The 23,282-nt window shown below is 35.5% G+C and overlaps 1 long non-coding RNA gene across 2 annotated transcripts in view; it reads right to left on the minus strand.

Annotated features, from left to right (window-relative positions):
* Nucleotides 1–7,027: 7,027 nt before the first annotated feature.
* LOC110438386 (uncharacterized) overlaps nucleotides 7,028–23,282 on the minus strand; it is a 53,929-nt gene continuing 37,674 nt past the window's right edge. For both annotated transcript variants that reach the window (XR_012400406.1, XR_002456690.3), the window contains exon 4: nucleotides 7,028–8,035. This is a non-coding gene — a long non-coding RNA (uncharacterized lncRNA). The remainder of the gene's footprint in view (nucleotides 8,036–23,282) is intronic.

The following is a 23,282-nucleotide window of genomic DNA, read 5'->3' on the forward strand; positions in this document are numbered from 1 at the left end:
TCCATCATCCAGGTGTAGTCTTGACCATTTGTGCATAAGTTTTGTTTACAGGTCCAATGGCTCTTTGCCTCATGTCATTAGTGAGACTTGCTTTAGACTCTTTCATTCTAATAATCTCACCAATAGCTGAGTCCAGTCTCTGTGCCTTCCGTAGTTCATTATAACTTAGCTTTCCTAAGACTTCACCAGCATCATTCTCAAGTTGTTCTTCTTGAGCCTGGTTAAGAGCAGCGACCCAAGCAACACCCTTTTGTTCAGCAGCCTTAGTGCCCTCCCATGTGGTTTTGACAATCTCACTAGATAACTCTTCTGTGCACTCTGTGATGTACTGGTCGATGCTTAGTGGGCATCGGTAAAGAATGTCTGAATCCACATTCACCTTCCCAGGTCTTTACTTAATATCAAACCAAAAATCTGACGGTTCTCCAACCCATCTATACCCCACAGCGTTAAGTTTGGCAGTACTCATTATGTAGGTCAGAGAGTTGTTGTCTGTATAAACTGTGAAGTGTGGGGCATAAAATAAGTAGTCCCGAAACTTTTTACGGATTGCCCACTTAAGTGCAAGGAATTCAAGCTTCCCTGAATGGAGTCTGTAATTTCGTTCTGCCTGTGTCAATGTCCTTGATCATATCCGATGACTCTCATTTTTCCAACTTGCCGTTGATAAAGTACCGCTCCAAGTCCCTTTTCTGAAGCATCTGTATGAAGTGTGAAAGGCAGGTCAAAATCAGGATATGCAAGGATAGGTGGAGTAGTCAAAGCTTCAACTAGTTAGCACAGTATCTTTTGATGTTCTTCCTTCCACTCAATAGGTGTTCTTGATGGTAACATTCTTTTTTCTATCTGCCTTAGATTTTGTTTTAATAGGCTCTGTCCCGCATTTTACTTGCAAAAGATCATATATTGGCTTGGCAATGCGAGAGAAATCCTGAACATAAGCTCTGTAGTAGCTGAGAAATCCTAAATCCTTCGGACTTCTCCTACTGTGGTAGGTTTCTTTGCTTTTAGGGCTTGTACAGCATCCAAATCTTTAGGGTCTATTTTGACTCCTTCAGCACTAACCAGTCGTCCAACGTATCTTATCTTTTTTGAACATTTCGCACTTGGTTGGTCTTAGCTTAACTCCATGTCTCTGTAAAGCTTGCAACACCTTCCGTAGTCCTTCCACATGTTCTTCAAAAGTTTTTGCGTAGCATAAGATATCATCGAGGTATGGGATACAACATTCATCACGCAGTGAGTCCAGCATCTCTTCCATACTTCGTTGAAAGGCAGCAGGTGCATTAGTTAAGCCAAACGGAATGCGTACCCACTCATAAAGGCCCCAAGGAGTAATGAAAGCAGTCAGATGTTGTGATCCCTCTGCAATAAAGCCTTGGTGATAAGCTTTTCCTTGATCTAAAATCGAGAACCAGCTGTACCCTCCCAACCTGTCAGTAAGGTCTTGAATGCGAGGCAAGGGATGCCTGTCAGGAACAGTTTTCTTGTTAAGTAGTCTATAATCAAAACAAAGTCTAAGTGTTCCATCTTTCTTTCTGACGCAAACTACCAGTGCAGAGTAAGGGGACTTTGACTTCACAATCCAACCTCTGGCCAAGAAATCTTGGATGTACTCTTTAACTTCTTTATGTAGTGGCTTAGGAACTGAGGAGTATGCTCTCTGGAAAGGAATGTTGTCAATCAGTTTGATAGGCATTTGCAAACTTGGGACACAACCCACGTCTTCGCCATTGCGTGCAAAAGCCCCAGACTCTTCGTATAACATTCTCTTTGCTATCTTTTGTTGCTTCTCAGTTAAGTGACTTAAATCTACAGATGGGTCCCAATGATCTGGTACTGTAATATTTTGCTGTCAGTTCCTCCTTGTATCTCTGCACTGTCAACCCTTACATGGACTGGTTCTGTCATTTGATCGGTTTCCACAATTCTTTTAATGGGCTGTATACTACCGATTGTCATTCGTCGTGGTAATGTAATGTCATAACTGGTATGGTTTCCTATTGCAATGTTGATGAATGGCCTTTGTCTCCCACAGAGTTCCAGTAATCCATCGCTAATGTCAAATCGTTTAAGCTGTTGGTTGTCTACATTAGACTCAAACAAGATGGTAGGCTCTAACAAGTCAAAATCCACGGGTATTTGAAATTTTACATGTGCCAGTTGACCCGAAGGAATAACAACATCCTGACATCCAACTTTGACTATGTTCTCAGTGTCACAAGATGGCTTTTGTTTGTATAAAGTTTACGATCACTTCAGCCTGTTCATCTCCTATCTCCATGGCTCCCATTAGCAGAGTAGCAATTGTTGTAAGAACATTTGGACCATTTGTCTGTCCTCCAGAAAAGGAACTCTCTTTTCCTATGTAACAAAAACAAAAAGCTGTGTTAAATTATGTATTCAGAATTCTATCAGAATAGACTGAAAAGACCCAATCAATATTTAGTTTGTCATGATTAAGCATTTAATAAAAATAAAAACGTTTTGCAGCTTAAAAGTCCCGTTGTCAACCAAATGAAAATTTGAGGTAAGTTTACCACACATACTGTACACATCCAAGAATTATTTTAGCTAAACATTTTTTCATATACAAAATATACAAAAACATGGAACGCTGTTATATATTTTGATGATGTGTGTATTCACATTATCTCAAAATATTTGAAGAACATTCAAACCTAAAGAAATACATTATTTTAACTAGTGACGCGTATCTTGTGGCTTTGATGATGTCACCATAAACCCTCGATCTTTGGTTACCTTTTATAGAAAACAGGAAAACACCAAAGACTCATTAATATGTTGTGTTTGTAATGAGGCTGCACAGAGCAGCATTATAAAAGAAGCCTATTATGTATTCAGTAATAAACCAGGACTGTTATTTCACTGTTACTTGTGATCACATTCATCATGAAAAACAAACGCAACAAAATGAACACTTTATACAGACGTGACATACAGTGAATGATTGATTCTGAAGCGATGAATTATTGAAAAATTAATACATTTTGGACACACTGGGTGAATAAATCACTTTAATAATTCAGCGGTCCATTGTCACTTATTACTTATTTAATAATACTATTGGTATACTTTTATTAATGCTTAGCTTAAATTTAAAATAAATTCTGCCGATATAAATTGATGGAGAATATTCCAATTATTTTAAGTGGTCAGTATTTCACACAGCTTATATTTGAGGGGTATTCAAACTAAACTTGAACAAATGACTAACTGCATATTAGGTAATATGTTTATGTTTACAAATATGTTTAGTATAAACAACATAAATAATACTCTGAAAAGTCAAACTGTTATTGAGATTGTTTTATATGTATAAATGTTCCTTAAACGTTTATAAAAGTCAATAGGAATATATATATTTGTGTATTTCAACCAAATTCATTTGCAAAAGTGTTTGAGAGATGGGAAAAGGATGAATATTTAAAGGTAGTTACATACCTACTAATGGTATTACATTATTTATAGCATTTTAGGTCCAAGATGAGCTGAAAAAAAAAAAAAGAAACAGCAACTTAATGCATGCAAAGTTTGTTCACTTACACCTAATCTTTTGGGTCACATATTATTTTAACGTATAATTATTTTTCTAACAAACCATTGTATATACTTTTAAGCTAAACTAATGATTTACTAGGGCGACGCAGTAGGTTTCCCCCACAATCCAAAGTCATGCGATGCAAGTGAATTGGGTAGGCTAAATCGTCCGTATTATATGAGTGTGTGTGTGGATGTTTCCCAGAGATGGGTTGTGGCTGGAAGGGCATCCGCTGCGTAAAAACGTAAATATTTACAAATGAAATGCAGTAGACAAGACAAAACATGAAATATTTTTTGTTTATATTGTCTGCAATGAAATACAAGTCAAAGTCAATTTGGAAATCACCACTTTCTTTTTTTTACTTTGCGTTCTCTAGTCCTTGATTTCCAGTGGTGTAAAGTAACTAATTACAAATACTCAAATTACTGTAATTGAGTGTTTTTTTCTCAGGAATTGTAATTTAATAAGTAGTTTAAAATGTGTACTTTTACTTTCCCTTGAGTACATTTTTAATGCAGTATTGGTACTTTTACTCAACTACTTTCCTTCAACCTGCAGTCACAACCTTTTTTCTTCTTGTCTATGGGGATTAGAAAGTTCAGTCCTGCTAGTCTAATCAAATTGCACATAGAAGGTAAACTGCATCATAATAAACTACCTCAAGACATAAGTGATTTATAATTGCAGTAAACTGTTTGGAAGTTTTTAAAGTTTCCAAGAAGATGTTCAAAATCTAAATGTTTACATGCAATGACCCAGAGACTGTTTAGATGCATGTCACTGATGGCAAGATGACGGATGTATACTGTATGATGACCGAAATGGCCTTAAACACCTAGCAGGCACACTACGTCCACATGACGTCAGATTGATGTTGTACCCTAACGTCATGGGGACGTTGCATTTTGTTTAAAAATTAAAATCAGATTAACGTCTGAAATTAACATCAGGCCAACGTCAATGTCCAACGCCTAACCTAAAACCAACCAAATATTAAAGTCTAATGATGTTACCACTATTGACATTTATCAGACATTGAATTTTGGTTGTCATACCTGATGAATAAATGTCAGTATTTGACGTCAAAATGATATTGGTTTTAGATGTTGGGTCGACGTAGAATTTTAGTCAAATTCTAACAACCTAAAATCAATCAAATGTCAATGTCATTTGACGTCATTATTGGACATCAAAATATCGTTGTCCTTAGATGCTAATCGGATGTTGAATTTTGTCACCTGACGTCATAACCTAAATCTTACCTAATATTAACGTCTTATGACATTTGTGCCTGCTGGTCAACAACTAGATGCACTACAGAATGTTACGTTTACACACATGCACAAAGTACATTTAAACGCATCAGCTTTTGACAGCATAGTACTCACTACTCATGAGTACTTTTGAAAGGTGTACTTTTTACTCATACTTCAAGTAATATTTACAACCAATACTTTTTAGTCTACCTGCACTACAGTTTTAGGCAAGTAATGGTACTTTTACTTGAGTATGATTTTTAATACTGCCTTTCATAGCCGATACCAGTAATATTTATGCAGGAAATATGAAATTCTATTTACTAATGTCGATTTAAGGCTAATATGAAACCATGACTCCAGTGATACAACAGGTTTTATAGCTAATTACTGTTAGTAACCAAGGCTCACTCTGAGCGCCAAATATGTCCCAGGAGCTACATTTTCTTTGCAGTTTTTGTTTTTGCCAATCTACCAGTGGCTCCTTTGTACACTTTTTAAGATCTCAAATTTCTCTCAAGAGTGCCTGCTGTTCCCGTGTATATCCACCAGAGGCCGCTTTCAACTGACTGACTGACTGGACGATCGACTGACCCACCTTTCTCCTTACCTAAACCCAACCAATAGTGTTTTCAAAAGCACTAATTGACCTGACCTCGTTCATTTTAAAAACAAAATACAGCCATACATTTCTCTGGCAACATAATTGGCGATTTCCAGAAATGTATATAGGGGTACGTTTTCAGAATGAGCCTATGCTGGTTACTTTTCACTCACCTTGTAGATACACAATACATGCATGACAGAGAAGCTCAACATATAAACCGTGTTAAAGCTCTAATTTTAACTTCGATGTCCATCTTGAAATTTTGAATTTGATAGATATGATATACTGTACTGATTTGTTATCAAACAAGAATATGTGGCAAGAATATGTGCCAATTAGGCATTTGAGATAATCTCATTTACCAGCTATAGCCCCCATCGTCGTTATTTCTCTCTTTGTGATGCAATTCTATTGACTACAGCATGTACAAACGCATGCCTAAAAACAACTATGAAAAAAATATGATTATCAACAACTTCAGCTCAATCTATCTGTACCAAGAACTGAGCAATATAAGAGGTAATGTTGTTATCGGGCTGGTTTCACTGAACTGATTGACATGGAGGAGAGGTCTGCATTCTTTTTAGTGGCTCAATACAACCCACTATTGACTCCATCTATCCACATTTCTTCATCTCTAGAGACTTTAGTCTAGTCAATAATTCAGAAACCGAGGAAGAAAAAGCATGAACAGACAGGAAAAGAAAGGGAATGTGGGGAAAATGGCAAGCGAAGTAAACAAAGCAAGAGTATAGATCATGAGAAACAATAGATTAAGGCACAATATGTAATATTTTTCAAAAGCCATTTGCACAGTGTGATATATTTTACACAGTTATGTATTTACATTATTCCAAAATATCCCATGGACTTGTAAATTGTGAATTAATTTCTGCTATTCTTGCTTCAGACTTTCAGGTTGATACAATATAAAAATAGAGGTACAAAAGCTGTCACTGGATGGTACCTTTACAGAGGGTACACAATTGTACACTTTAGAATAAGAAAGAGCTTTATTGGAAGGTAAGTTCACACATACATTTGATGTCAGAATGATTAGCTCCCGTAAGAATTCTAGTTCTTTTTTATTTTTACTTCTGAAGAAAGTCTTATTTGTTTTATTTTGGCTAGGATAATAGCAGTTTTAAAATTTTTAAAAACCATTTTAAGGACAAAAATGTTAGTCCCTTTAAGCTATATATTTTCTTAATAGTCTACAGAATGAACCATCGTTATACAATAACTTGCCTAATTACCCTAACCTGCCTAATTAACCTAATTAACCTAGTTAAACCGTTAAATGTCACTTTAAGCTGTATAGAAGTGTATTGAAAAATATCTAGTGAAATATTATTTACTATCATCATGGCAAAGATAAAATAAATCAATTATCAATTAGAAATGAGTTATTAAAACTATTATGTTTAGAAATGTGTTGAAAAATCTTCTCTCCGGTAAACAGAAATTTCGGAAAAAATAAAAATAAGGGGTGCTAATAATTCAGGGGGGCTAAAAGTTCTGACTTCAACTGTACAAGGAATTTGTTTTTCATGACAGAGATTCTACAGTGCAGCAGAATTACAGAGACAGGAAAAAAAAACAGATTAAAATATATTTTAAAAATACAATGCATTGAATGCAAATTTACAAATTGACAAGTGTATGTACAGCTATATGGATGTTTCCCAGAGATGGGTTGGAGCTGAAACAAAAGTTTCTGTTTGGCGTGTACTGTTTCTGTGTCGGGCTGTTTTGGTGCGCAGTGCTCTGTAGCGTCGACCAGAAGGTAAAAGTTCAAAGAAGCAGTATGCTGGCTGTGAGGGCTCCAGAGCAATTTTGGCAGCCCTTCTACTCACTCTGGGTAAGTACAGTTCTTGGAGAGTAGGGAGGGTTGTACAAGTGATTCACTGCAGTTCAGCCATTTGAACTATCCAAGGTAGTCTTTGGAGGTCAGATTTGGTAGATGAGCTAAACCATACAGTTATTAAATTGCAGAGGACTGATTTAATGGTGGAAGTGTAGAACTGTTTTAGCAGCTCCTTTGGAAGGTTGAATTTTCTCAGCTGACAGAGGAAGTGCAGCCTTTAGGTAATAATATGTATCTTTAAAGTGGCCTTTTACACCTTTAGTAGGTTTTTTTTATCTGGACAAAGGTTAGAAATCATGCATTGTAACATTTTCCCACCATTTTGGTTCCATTTTGACCCGAACCAGTTGAAACAAACCATAAAGGTTGTCACGTGTCAATATCCACATCAGGTGTTGGCCAGTTGTTCAATTTTCTGAACTGCCTTTTGATTGGTCAGAATGAATGTGTGGGAAACTCATGTGTGCAACACACAGAAGTAAAAATCTGCGACCTGCCATAATTGTGGTGAAGTCCAAAAACTTATCCCAGAATGCAAATCGCAGCTGACTATGGCAACTGGTTTAGTCCTAAAGAAGCAAAGTATTTTTTGTATTTGTGTCGGTTCGAGATGCAGCCCCATTGATGCCATCCAAGACCTGTGAAGAAATGATCCTAAGGTATCCATAATCCTGGACCAGGTCGAATTCTGAACTGATGCTGTGGTGGTTATGGAGGAGCGGAGAGTGTGAGATTGGTTGCTGAAAGACAACAGAGACTACATTTACATGGACATCAGTAATCAAATTATTTGCCTTAATCTAATTAAGACAATAATAAGATTAAGGTGTTTACATGAGGTGTTTACATATATATAAATACCTTGGCACAATTATTGACTCTAAACTTTCCTTTGATGAGAATTGTGCAGCTGTGTGTAAAAAGGGGCACCAGCGACTATTTTGCTTGAGAAAGTAAAATTATTTCCATATTGATAAACAGATGATGAATCTATTTTATCACGCCTTTCTTGAATCCGTTTTATCCTTTGCTCTGGTGTCATGGTTTGGAAATCTTTCTGTCAAGAATAAAAATTCACTAAATCAAATAGTTAAGTGGTCCAGTAAGCTGACCGGGATGTCACTAGCCAATCTAGAAGCTGTGTACACTAGGCAGCTAAAGAGAATTACAAATTCAATTTTAAATGACACTGCTCATCCCCTACATTCAGAGTTTCAGCTCCTTCCCTCCGGTCGTAGGTTTCTAGTATTAAGCTGTAAAACGAAACGTTACAAAAATAGTTTTATACCAGCAGCCATTAGACATTTAAATAGGACTTAAGCAGAGATGTTTCAGTGACCTGTATATTTTAAATCATTTTAAATATTTACTTGGGGGAGGGGGGTGGACACTTAAAGTGATTATTTATTTATTCTTTATGTTTATGTTTTATGTCCTAATGCGCATTTGTTGTTGTTACTGTGTGAGTTGCTTTGTGTGGCACTGTTGTAAGATGAGGACTCTTGACTGCAAATCAAATCTACCTTCGGGTATAAATAAAGTAACCTAACCTAACCTAACCTAACCCTATGAGTTGCTTTTTGAATGTTTCTTTCATGATCCCATTTTACATGTTATAGCACATAATTAGATTAATGTCATTGCGTCAACGCGCTATCCATATTTCATCCGGAGTTTCATATAATTTGGGGTGTTTCATTATTAATTTGTCAACTTTAACTGCGGTTTGAAACTTCCACTTTCATTCGGGCATGCCCCCCGTGACAAACGAGGTACTGGATGCAACTACGAACTGCTGGAAGAGTGTTGTTTTAATGAAACTTCATATCGCATGCTGAATGAAAGAAAAAAACTCAGCATTTCACAATGCAGGTGTCTGTGGTCTGCACTGACTCGGTAAGTGCAAAGAGTGTCAAACAGCCGTGTGTGGGTGTGTGGACAATCCTGTCGCAAAACGTGGCAAAAAGCCCTACATGACCGCAATAGTTTGATTAAGGTGTTTACATATGCATGCACTTCAATAATGCGACTTCACACGACTTAAAACTGACTGATTATGGCAATTTTGACAACTCAAAATCAAATCAATATCAGTCAGAATAATGACAATTAGATATTTTGGTCAAACTTCAACGATTTGAATTTATGGATTATAAAAAAAAAACTCTGTAAACATGGATCCCTGTGAAGTATATTGAAGTGAAATTCAAACAATACCTCGACCTTCCTATACTATATACCTATAAATGACGTACATGACATAATACAAACATAAGTAAACATATCCAAACTGTTCTATGTTTATGTAATTTGTCCAACGGATCTCACAGCAATTTGTAACTTCTTGATTTAGTTGCTATTTTGTATGAATTTGTACAATCTAATTCATATTATTTAGTACGATTTGCTCATCACCCAATGTTAGGGGGTGGGGTTGGGTGCCACACCTCTTTTTTAAAATCGTATATTTTTATACGACTGAACTAGTACGAATTTGCATGAATTAGCCACTAAACTGATAAAACGTCAAATACTTACGTTTCCTCGTGAGATCAGGATAAATTTGTCACAAAATAGCTAAAAGCTGGTAATTTTAGTAGTTGCTTGTTCAATTTCAGATATGAAACTTTGTTAAATAAGTGTGTGACGTGAACAATTTCAGGTCATTTTAACATAATCATGATAATATTGATAACCGTGATCATTTTGGACATTATAATCATCATGATGGGGCAACACGGTTACCTCACATCAAGAAGGTTGCTGGTTCAAGCCCTGGCTGGGTAAGTTGGCATTTCTGTGTGGAGTTTGCTTGTTCCCCCTGTGTTTGCATGGGTTTCCTCCCTGTGCTCCGGTTTCCCCATAGTCCAAAGACATGCGGTGTAGGTGAAATGAATAAGCTAAGTTGGCCGTAGTGTATGAGTGTGAATGCAAGTGGCTGTGGCGACCCCTGATGAATAAGGGACTAAGCCAAAAAGAAAATAATTTAATGAATGAATGAATAATCATGATACAAAATTTGCATAGCATTACATCTCAACAACAATCATTTAAAATGGTAAACTGCCTAATATAATCTCACATAAAAAAACATCCCGCTCTCGAAACAATATCCTGATGCGTTTAGTTTTGCATAAGCCATCAGTAACGCCGGTGACTGTAGTAGTTGGAGAAACGAGACATTGTACATGTGTAAGAATGATGATTCAGATCATTATCACTTACCAGTTATTAAATTGAGTGGCTGTAAGGCTGGCAGACAAACTTAATTTACTGTTTAATTATTCCACATACGGATATTAATCCCAGCTACTGATAACGTGTGTAATTTGTTAAACCCTAATTGTTGTTTTATTGCTGTCTTCTAGTGTCGTCATAAGAGAATGATTTAGTTTGTAAAGCACAGCTGCTCTCTGAAGGTGAATTTATTGTAATCAGTTGGTGGGTGGATGTAAACAAACTTCAAGAGTCAGTCCTAGGGTCCGATCTTCGTACCTCGCTTAAATGATCTAAGATTATTTGGCAGATCCTGGATCTTTACATCTTGATAACTGATCTCTCGCTAATTTGGTACTTCAAACAAGTTTGCGAATCAGATTAGAATGTCTGGATAAACTGATCTGAGATCGCTGCGTGTGTTGTGAAGGACAGATTTATCGATCCTCGAAATCATGATCAGCAATGGAACGATTGGCTGACGGCACAGCAGCGTAATGACATCATCTGATTAATATTTAATAATCAATGTGAGCAAAATTACATCAAATTAGCAGTAAACGGTTTGTTAAATATGACACGCAATAACTTTCCACATAATTTGTGAGCTGCAGGCTGTATTTCAATGCAAATCAATGTATTTAGTTCTACATTTAGAAAAGATTTTCTTTATTATAGTAGCCGTTTTTTAATCGGTGTAAAGAATAACTGGTTGTTTACAAAAGCATTTTGATATTGGTAAAGGCGTCTGCAACTTTTGTGAAGCATCAAATCACGGGCATATTAACTATCAAAACATGTTTATGACTGCATAAATGTATTATTGCTTTAAAAAAAAAAGTCACATATTGTGCATTTCTATTGTACACAATTTGTACTAAAGCGATCTAAAAAGTTCATATCAATAAGTTTTCTCTTTGCACCACCAGGTGGCAGTCTTTGTACTTTCATTTCGAGGGTGCAGATTGCATAAGTTTTATTAATATGTATAACTTTATTTATTAATGACTATAACATTATTTATATAGTTAAAAATGTGTACCATTTTCCCAAGTGTATATAACTACTACTGTAAGAAAATATCAGAATTGGGAACATACTTTCTGTATTATCTTTGCTTGAACTAAGCCGATCTAATCCTGTTTATATGAATTGAACCTGCTCCCGATCAGGTTTGACCTAGCAGAACTGTTGCTATGACAACAACTCTCAGATCAGCTTTGAAGAACGAAACGATCCTGGATCGTGTCAAATCGTCAATATCCAAATCCAGCTAACTGAGTAATCCACGTACGAAGAACGGACCCCTGAGGGGTTTTTCCTCAAAACCAATGTTAGTCAACTAAGACTGCAAGTTCCAATGTTCCAGTAATGTCAGTGATTGTGTTTCCCGGATCAATTGTTTCAATGTACATTCACAAACAGCATCACAAACGTACTGTACGACCTTTAAATTTTTTCATATATCTTACTTTTATTATATACAGCAACTCGGTTAACATAAAAACGACTATCATATTTCATACTTTCTCCAAAAGCCCAGCCTCAAAAGGCTCTGATTGGTCAGCTAACATAATGTGCTCTGATTTGTGGATCGGCTCCACATTACCAGGAAGCACCCCCACTCACTTTGCCATTGTGTAAATACATTATCAGTCAGTGTACTGTAATTGTTAGCCGTATCAGTTTGAGCCTGAATCAGACAGACAATGAAGAGGACACAACTGAACGTCATGTCTGCTCTCTAAAATAAAAGCTGACAAATGTTTTTTTTTTTTTTTTTATATTCGGAATAAGCATGTGTATAAAACGTTCACATATCTTTTGTGAGCTTGTTATTTGAGATGTAGAATGCAGGGAAATCGGTGGATAGAGATACACTCATCTGTGAAGAGCGCCAGGGCGCAAGAGCCAATTGCAGCCCTTTCTATTGAGTGTGTGACCAATCAAAGGGGTGTGAGGCTAACTTGGTAGATGAGGCTTAGAAAGCGAGCTGGATAGTTGTATTTGTTTATTTGCTATAAATGCTCTTCTTTAAAGGTACAGTTTATATATCTGACTGTATTAAAGGACAAAATTCTATTACAATTAGTATGTAAATATATTTAAACATTTTAATAGAATAATTACTGCACTGTAAAGAAAATATAAAACTGTGTATGGAAAGCATCGTCAATGCACCGTGATGCACCAAGATATCTAATTGAACTCACAGCTCTTCTTTGCTAAGCTAACTCTGTAAAAGCCAATGTCTCCCTTTGCATAGAATTGAGCGCATTACATTCAGAGATGTTGTTTATGTTCTCAAATTTATAGTATATATGAACTAAAGTTTAAAATAGGATAAATTGAAAACAAGTCAATGCAAACTTGAAAACAGAGGCATATTGTCGTCCTGTGGTGTAAATGATGCAGAATACGCAACATGTTTGAACAAGCAGAATTTTATTAATTTGCATCTTTTGCTTTTGATGTGAACCCAGGCATGTTGGCTAATCAGAAAGGAGAAAACAAGAGCACACGCTGACATCATGGGGTGAAAAATCTAATTGTATAGTTCACACGACCACCCAGAGTTTTGGAAAATCGTCACCATGGCGAGTTTTCAGAAAGTTTTGGTATAAGTCACCTGATACCTCATTTTCATGTGGACAAACAGTGAAAACGTGTATAAAAGAAGTGTGGTTATGAAAATATTCCTCTACCGCAGGTGCTACGCCTGGCTGCATTTTGTGTGTAAAAACTAACGATACGGGGTGGTATTACGCTGCTGACAACTTATGTTCTGTTTTTTTTTCACTACTTCTGACCACTAACCTCCACATGGACAGCTTTTCTGGCTTTCTGCCAGTTTGCTCAGTAGATCACCTCGTACAATGTCGAACTTGGGATGTGATTCGATTCCAATGAAGGATGGTTCTAGAATTCAGGTAAAACCCCCCAAAATTTTGCCCTAGGCCATTGGTATCTCCAATAAGTCTGGGTTGATCATTTCTTATTATTCTGCCTTTGAAACAACAATATAAAACCAAATATTTCTACTGTAGACTACTAACACAGTTTGAGATTCTAGACCACTGTGCAATGTCTGTTGAGTCATGCTTTACCAAACTTTGTAATTTTGGTATAGGAATACAATCTTTCAGGCCATTTTTGCAGAAAAATAAGTTACAGAGAGCTTCTGCAAATAAAGAAGCATGACAATTTAAAGTAAATCTTAAAACAAGAAGCGATCGAGATGCTAAGGTGTTACATTTCCGAAGCTTGTGAAAGCAAAACATTTACCTCAATAGTTTTATATTAAAAGGAATCTGTAATGTACCCTATATGCAACATTTCCAACAAAGGCTTATTATAAGTGAAACTGCAAATATGACAAGCTGACTGGCTTCGCTCATCTACACATGCAAGAAGGAAATTGAGATTCATATAAATGTGCACCTCTGGTGGATTTACGAGGATACGCAAATGGCACATATGAGAAAATGTGACCCAGTAACGTATTTGAGATTGTCAAAAAATGTACACAGCAGCCTCAAGTGGACGTGTGATCATGATAAACTGCAAGCATACACAACTCTGGGCACGTATTGTGACATTTCTTACCATTACTAATCATTCTGCTTTCGGAAGAACAATAAAAACCAACAATTCTACTATAGAAGCTACTAACACAGATTAAGATTCTAGACCACTCAATGTCTGTTTAGTCTGGCTTTGCCAAACTTTGTTATTTTAATATATGATCTACAATCTCTGGCCATTTTTGCTGAGAAATAACTGAAGTTGCTGAAAGCAAATAAAAAGCAAATAAAAAGCGTGACGATATAAAACTACCAAAGTAAATCTTAAAACAAGAAAGCAAACGAGACGCTGAGACGTTCAGTTGTTGATAAAAGCAGAACAAAGCCTGATCATGCTGAACACACTCGACAGCGCAGCGCTTCTAAAAACTTCCGCAAACAGCCGAAGGGCCGAGCAGCAGAACACGACTGACTGGATAAAAGCTCGGCGCCTCGAATCTCCAGATGAGAGAAATCAGACGCCCCGCAGGATTTAAAAGCCTTTTCTTTATCAGAGTCCTCTCAGTGCCCAGACTTTCAAATTTAATGATCCTCGATTGTAAATCTCTCTGTAAACGTCTGGAGGAATTTCAAATGCCACAAAATGCCATTGAGAAGATATCTTGTAGAGAGGGTTTCAGATTTTTGTAGCGTTACACTTTAAAAAGAGACTTTTTATTGCAATCTTCTGTGTGTGTTTCAAGAAGATTACTGCTGCACTTAAAATTAACTCTGTAATAAAAGTTACAAGTGAAAGTATGTTCACACTGAGACCCTATAGTTATGTTTATGCACAATATGCATTTTGCTATCATGTTTAAAAAATTGACTGACCTACATTTGGTCAAATCTAAAGTATAACCATGAAAAACTGACAACAATAAAAGATATGTAAAAATAATAGCTCCTTATATATAACAACAACTAATAAGCGGGCATACATATAGTACATATATGCATAAATACATACACGTGCATACATATACACATATATATATATATATATATATATATATATATATATATATATATATATATATATATATATATATATAYACACACACACACACACACACACACACACACACACACACATATATATATATATATATATATATATAATTTATTAGGTACACCTGACCAACTGCTCATTAATTTAATTTTCTTAAATGCAACTCAATTCATTTATGCATGTAGACGTGGTCTAGACAATCTGCAGTGACTTTGAATTTGGCATGGTTGTTGGTGTCAAACAGTTTGAGTATTTCAGACACTGCTGATCTACTGGGATTTCCACACACAACTATCTCTGGGATTTACAGAAAATGGTCCGAAAATCAGAAAATATCCAGTGAGTGGCAGTACTGTGGGCGCAAATGCCTTGTTGATTCCAGTGTTCAGAAGAGAATGGCCAGACTGGTTTGAGATGATAGAAAGGCAACAGTGACTCAAATAACCACTTGTTACAACCGAGGTATGGAGATGAACATCTCAGAACACACAACACGTCAAACCTTGAGGCAGAAGACTACACCGGGTGCCACTCTTGTCAGCTAAGAACTGGAAACTGAGGTTACAATTCCCACAAGTTTACCAAAAATGAACAATAGAAGATTGGAAAAATGTTGCCTGGTCTGATGAGTCTCAATTTTTGCTGTGACATTCAGCATGGTAGGGTCAGAATTTGATGTCAACAACATGAAATCATGGATCCATCCTGCCTTGGATGGTGTGGGGGATATTTTCTTGCCACACTTTGGGCCCAATAGTACCAACTAAGCATCATGTCAGTGCCACAGCCTACTTGAATATTATTGCTGACCATGTCCATCTCTTATGACGATGATGCTCATCTTCTGATGGCTACTTCAAGCAGGATAACACGCCATGTCATAAAATGCGAATCATCTCAGGCTGGTTTCTTGAACATGACCATGAATACACTGTACTCAGATGGCCTTCACAGTCACCAGATCTCAATCCAATAAACCACCTTTGAGATGTAGTGGAACGGGAGAGTCGCATCATGGATGTGCAGCCGACAAATCTGCAGCAACTGCTTGATGCTATCATGTCAATGTGGACCAAAATCTCTGAGGAATATTTCCAGTACCTTGTTGAATCTATGCCACGTAAGATAAAGGCAGTTCTGAAGGCAAAAAGGGGTCCAACTCGGTACTAGTTAGGTGTACCTAATAAAGTGGCTGGTGAGAGTATATATATATATATATATATATATATATATATATATATATATATATATATATATATATATATATATATATATATATATAATTATAAAATTATATATATATATATATATATATATATATATATATATATATATATAATTATTATTAAAATAATAACAAAGTATTTAATTACAATTAACTCAATACTTAAAGAACAAAGTAAAACAATAAATTACTATTTTATATTCATTTTCTTTAAAGAGAAACTGACACCAAACAACCCGAACCTGGAATTATACAGCAGAGAGAATAATATACAAAGCAAACACTGCATTCTTTCAGCTATTAGACACATTTCTAATATAAAATCATACATAAAACCACAGCTAGAATACATAATTAGATTTTTTAAGTACATGTCAGTGAACAAATATAGGCCAAATGTAAGATTTTACTGTTACTGTCAGCAAAAGTAATCTTAAATGCAATTTGAAGTATATTTTGTATAAGCACCCAAAGTAGATTTTAGAGTAGTACAAAATGAACAGATCACCCAAAACTAAAATCATTTATTTTCTCTTCACTTGTTGTCTCCTTTGTTGAACACAAAATTAGATATTTAGAAAAATCTTAGAAATCTGTAACCACTGACAATTATTTGTTTTTACTTTTCACACATCAATGGTTACCAGTTTCTTACATTCTACAAAATATATATTTTTTGTGTTCATCAAAAAACAAAACAAAAAAAAAAACATAAAAGTACTTGAGGGTGTAAAATGAGTCAATTTACTGAGCTATCCCTTTAAAGCACACTAGTATAAATGCCTTTATTGCGAGGGCAGACTGATAATGTTATCATTTAAAAAGGCAGGAGGACTCTTTGTTCTTAGCAGGGATTAATGCTGCAGATTTGGTCTCAGAGGAAATGACACGTGTGTGACTAACAGCTCTGGTGGCGCTCGATCCATTTACAAACATCACATCAACCAGACACCGACTTTCATTTCTGAAACCTTCTTGTTTTGCATTACAACAAGCAAATCCATTGGCTCGACGCCGTTTAGCAGAGATTAAGCGGCCCTCTGAAATCATGTCTTCCTCCACAGGGGAGCATTAAATATGAGACGCTCCTGATTTTACTCATAAACAACAACAGAAGTGACCCTGTCCCCATTAGAGCAAGTCACTTCAGATGCCATAAAGCAATCAACACCTTGCATAATAATTAGCAGCAAGATTAATGTTTTACCAATGACATTTTACACACACATACACCAATGACACACACAGACGTTGGAGATGGTTGTTTATGAGGGTTCTCCATTCACTATAAAAAATACAGTTCCACACAATTCATTCATGTTGTCCTAACACAAATCAATTAAGTTGACTTACCAAAACGTAAAACAATTAAGTTGTCACAAAAAAATTATTATACTAATAATAAAAAAATATATAAAAATATTATAAAAATTAATATACTAATATTAATAATAAAAATAATATTGTTGTTCTTAAAAAATTGCATTTAAAATAAAAGTTTATTTTTACATAACATATGTGTGAATTTATCATGATCACCAGCAATCTAACCCTCATAGATCGCTGGAGAACATTCACAAGGACTTACGCGCTACAAATCCACCATATTGGACTACAACCTCATACATGCACTCCGCTCACTCACACATTCCTCATTCTGATTGATTAATCTTGCACCACCGGAGGATTGTCAAGGACTGATTACACACACTACTTAAGCCGCACACACACTCACTCCAGTGCCGAATCTTGTTTATTGTATGTGACATTACAACGCATTTCCTTTGTCTTGTTTTCTGTTCTTACCCTCGCCTTGTTTAGTTATCCCTGCCTGCTGCCTGCCTTCCGACAGGTCGCCTGTTATTGTACTACGTTTCCGCATTGCCTTCACACATTTGTTTGCACCCATGTTGACCATTGCTTGCCTGACTGCTTTAATAAACCTGCATGTAGATCCGAACTCTGTTGTAAGTGTCATACCCCTGATTACACACACACACACATCTCCTTTGATTAGACTCACACAGCTTTGTTTGTACCCACAAAAACAAACTTTTATATTGAATGTGATAAATTATGATTAATATTTACCCTGCACTAATAAACACTAATAAAATCATTTTCAATAAACTCTTTATTTAAAGAACAAAAAGTAAAACAATAAATACATTTTTTATTTATTACACAAATTGATAAGCCTAACTTTACAAATTGTAGTGGATTTAACATAAAACAATTAATTTCAAGAATTGTCATTTCAGCTCATTTTCAATGAGTAGTTTGAACAACCAAGACATTTTTTTTTCTTGTATAGACAATGTTTTTTATACAGTAAAAAAAAACATTTATTAACTATAAAGAAAACTGTCACAAATTTTGAATAAAAATGTTTTTGAAATTGTGCATCCAAAATCAAAGTTTGTTTTGACATAAGATTTGTGTGTGTATTAGCGATCTAACCCTCATTGATTGCTGGGAAACATTCACATTTACAAGGACTACAACCCTGTCTCCATACAAACTACAAGTCCTGTCATGCACCACACACACCTGTTCCAAGTCTCTTTTGATTACACTCACACAGCTGAAGCTGCTCATTTACTAACTACACTCATATATATATACGGTACACTTTGACACTCTCATTACTGAGTCTTGTTTGGTTAACACCCTGTAACATTACAAACCGTTTCCTGGTTTCCACGTTTTCCGACCCTTGCTTTGTTTTATTGTTTACTCTGTCTTCCACCTGAATTGATCATCTGCCTGTTACCTGATGACGCCCCTGGATGTCCTTGTTTGTATACCCGTTTGCGCCTGTTTTTGATCATTGCCTCTGACTGCGATTCAAAATAAAACCTGCATAAGGATCCTCACTTCGTCACACTCGACTCTCTTGTGGTTACAGTATTATATACATTTATTATGTATATTTAATACACAACCAAACATGAAAACAAAACTGTATAAAACTTTGATTGTGCATAGATACTGTATTTAAATTGAAATACAATTATAATATAAATATATATTTTGTATCTATATATAAATAAATGCTTTCTCAAACATATGCATGCCTGTGTGTATATGTAATTATATATATAGATAATATACACAGTACACACACACACACACACACACACACACACACACACACATAAATTGTCAAAACAAACTTTTATTTTGAATGTGATTAATTTTATTTTGAATTGAGATTGGGCCTAAGACGTCCAAATAGTAAGACAATGTTGTAATATCTATACTCAAGTCATTATAAGTGTTTTTGTGCTTGCAAAGCACCAAACCCAGTACGTACACACACACGGTGCTCCTTCCTCTCACTGGGACCTGCACATGCAAATGACAATCTGTTGTGTTAGTGATGAAGGGTGTGGGTCATGTGACGTCCTCATGTCCTGAGGGTGGAGAAGTGAAGAAGCAGGGGAGAGAGAGAGAGAGAGAGAGAGAGAGAGAGAGAGAGAGAGAGAGAGAGAGAGAGAGAGAGAGAGAGAGAGAGAGAGAGAGAGAAAGAGAGAGAAAGAGAGAGAAAGAGAGAGAAAGAGATAGGGGGAGGTGCTGTGAAAATCACTGACTTTAATCCCTGCCTTCAGATGCAACAATGCCACCCAATTAGCTTTAGTTTATGAATAGATTTACTGCATTAAAGAGGATTTATAAATAGTTTATATGATTTGTCTGCTACATTCCAAAGTTTATGCAAGGAAAAGACTCAAAATCAAGCCACTGTCACATGCTAAATCAACATAATAACAAAACAATTATACTGTATATAGAAAGTATATGTGGTATAAAATGTGTCTCAGCTTTTATTTATATTTGAACAAAATTCAGAACTTAGAAGGGGTATGAACAATTTTGGTCTTGAATGAATCAAAATTATTTGTCACAATTATTCACCCTTCTGAGATTTTTTTTTTTCAATATTTCTCAAATGATGTTTAACAGATCAAGAACATTTTAACAGTATTTCCAATAAAATCAGTCAGCTATACGTATGTATTATAAAATCTATATATTTACATTGCCTCAAAACACAATTTAATAAACAACAATGAAAATCCGTGGCACGTGACAAATTGTTAGAGAATAATGACTATATATACAGTGCTCAGGATAAATGAGTACACCTCCTTTTAAAAATTCTAAATACTAAATTATTTATGTAGATTTTTTCATGTTTCTATCAATTTTCTCTCTTTTTACAATATTATTATTATTATTATTATTATTATTATTATTATTATTTAATAATATAATTTGTATGAAAAATGTTTGGTCATAAGTTGGTTAAAACATTTGCCATGGGAAAAAGAAAATATAATAACTTTAAATGACAAATTGTTTAATTTACATTTAAATAGTATTTATTGCGCTTAAATTACATTAAAAACATTTTTTTACAATGTTACAATTGTGGTCTTGGAAATATTTGCTTTATTATATTAAAATAGTCTTTTATTTTAGGGATTTTCTACATAAAACAAAAGAAAACATATTTGTGTTAAATATGTATAATATGTATAAAGGTTAAATATATGTAAAAAAAATAAGTAGTCTAATACAGTGTGCTTCTTAACCACGTTCCTGGAGGACCACCAAGACTGCATGTTCGGAATGTTTTCTTTGTCTGTCACACCCATTACAGGTCTTTTAGTCAAGAAGACATGAAAAATGTGCAGAGCTGGTGGTCCTCCAGGAACATGGTTGAGAAACACTGGTCTAATATATATATACATACTTAGTACTGCTTCATTAGAGTGGGCGGAGCTATAGAGAACTTTCTGCACAGCATCATGAGTAACGTAGTTCATCACCACAGATTTAACTGCCAAATACTAAATATTGTAAAAAAAAAAAAAAAAAAAAAAAAAAAAAAAAAAAAACATTAATAAAAACAAATGAATAATAGCACAACAGGTCTGATTTTAAAAGTTGAGTTCCTTATGGAGAACATGAATGGTGTTTTAACCTCAAGACCTCAACTGCTAAAGTCTATTACATTAATTTGATATAAAACAAACTTAATGTGTTCAATCATTAACATAATAATCATAAAATACCTCTGGTGAAACTTTAAGAATGTTGTAACAGGCATCCTGTTTTTGATTTCCACACAGTAGCAAATTGTCATTAGTTGACTATCAATTTCATATGTGAAAGATTCAACATTATACTCTGGGTGCCAGCTGTATCATGGAATAAAAAAAATCTTCAAGAGCACATCTGTCCGTGTCCGCTGGGCTTTCTGAGACGTATCATGTCCGGTAAGAGATATGATTCAAACAATGAGATCATCACAATTAAGGGAACTAGATATATTCATCAATCTCTCTGAGTAAGGGGTAAAAGCTTCATCCTTCAAATCCTCTACAGCAAATGGCAAAGATTTAATAGGAATTGTGTTCGGAAGTTATTTTGGTAAAAATATAGAGGAAAAAATGGAAGTGAAAACAGCTGTGTGAGGGATTTATAATGCAGCTTTGAAACTCTTATCAGCGAGGCTGCAGTGAGAGAAGTCAGTTTTTTGCAGTTATTCGTAACATCTGTGATGAGGACAATGCTGGGCTTTACTTGAAATAAAATAAAAGTGAATGATGGAGGTTTAAGTTTGGTCTGCAATGTTTTTTGACCCTGTATTAATTGCTTTGTCTGCCATATTCTGTCAGTCAAAAACAAAACCATTCAAATCACACCAAAATAATACACACACACACACACACACACACACACACACACACACACACACACACACACACACACACACACACACACACACACACACACACACACACACACACACACACACAAAAACAAAAACAGTCAAAATAATTTGAACAGAGCACCATTTACCAGAAAAAAGCACAAAATAAAAAACAAAATAAAAATAAATGAACAAATACACACAACATATCAAACAAAACTAAAACACACACATTATATACTGTATATAAACATATGCTTCCTATAGAGTTATTTAGATTAAGTTAAATAAATTTTTAAACAAATGCCATCTAGTTTTTTAACTGATCATCACTGTAATTTTGTGTCATTTAAAATGCTGATCGGATGCGACTATCAGAAAGGTTCTGGGTTTGTTTGAAGCAGCTTCCAAAACAAGCTTTTACTGCTGTGCTGTGTTTATGTGGTCTGGCCAAAGCCGCAGGTAGGATTTGTTGCCAGGCATATCTCTGTGTGATCTCAGTAAGGGAAAGGGAAGGAATAACACCATGTAGTTTTCCTTATGCCTGACCAAAATAGTCAGAAATTTCTCAATTCACAGTTGATATCTGCCCCGTGCATTACTTTATATATATCTGCCCCGTGCATTATATATATGTATGTGTATATATATGCTTGTGTTTATATAGGCCTATTGTTGTGTGCACAACATTTGTATATTTATAACCACCTCCAAGAAATGAGGGGGTCGCGAGTCACTGACATTGTTATTTTGGTGGTCGTGGGCTGAAAAGTTTGGGATTCCCTGATTTAATGGATAACCCCTTGAGATGCAACATCTCATTTTTAAGTCGTCCCATTTTACCATCTTGTAAAATCCTAGTATGACTGCAATAGTTGCAAAAGGAAAGTCTCTTATTTCATCTGCGGTGACAAACCATGACAGTTTGCCCTCAGTCCATTTAACTGGTGCGAGCAGCCGTTCTGTGACATCAGTATGTGTGAGTGTATGTGGCCGTTTGTCTTTGTTTTCACTGTGAGAGCCACAGTCATTGATCTCCACAGGGGGGCTGAAGGAATCGCTCTCCACGGGACTCTCAGATGAAACGAATCAGACTGTCAGCTCATTTGTATTGCGATGACGTTCGCAAACATTACGCCACTTCAAAGAATAGGTGTCATGTCTGAAAGCAGCCGGTCAGAACTTTTGATGGTCAGCTGGCCGTGAAGAGACGATTTCATTTGTTTGTTTGTGTTCGATCTTCAAAGCC

This window comes from Danio rerio, chromosome 25 (assembly GCF_049306965.1).
Source record: "Danio rerio strain Tuebingen ecotype United States chromosome 25, GRCz12tu, whole genome shotgun sequence".
In the NCBI taxonomy this organism is placed as follows: domain Eukaryota; kingdom Metazoa; phylum Chordata; class Actinopteri; order Cypriniformes; family Danionidae; genus Danio; species Danio rerio.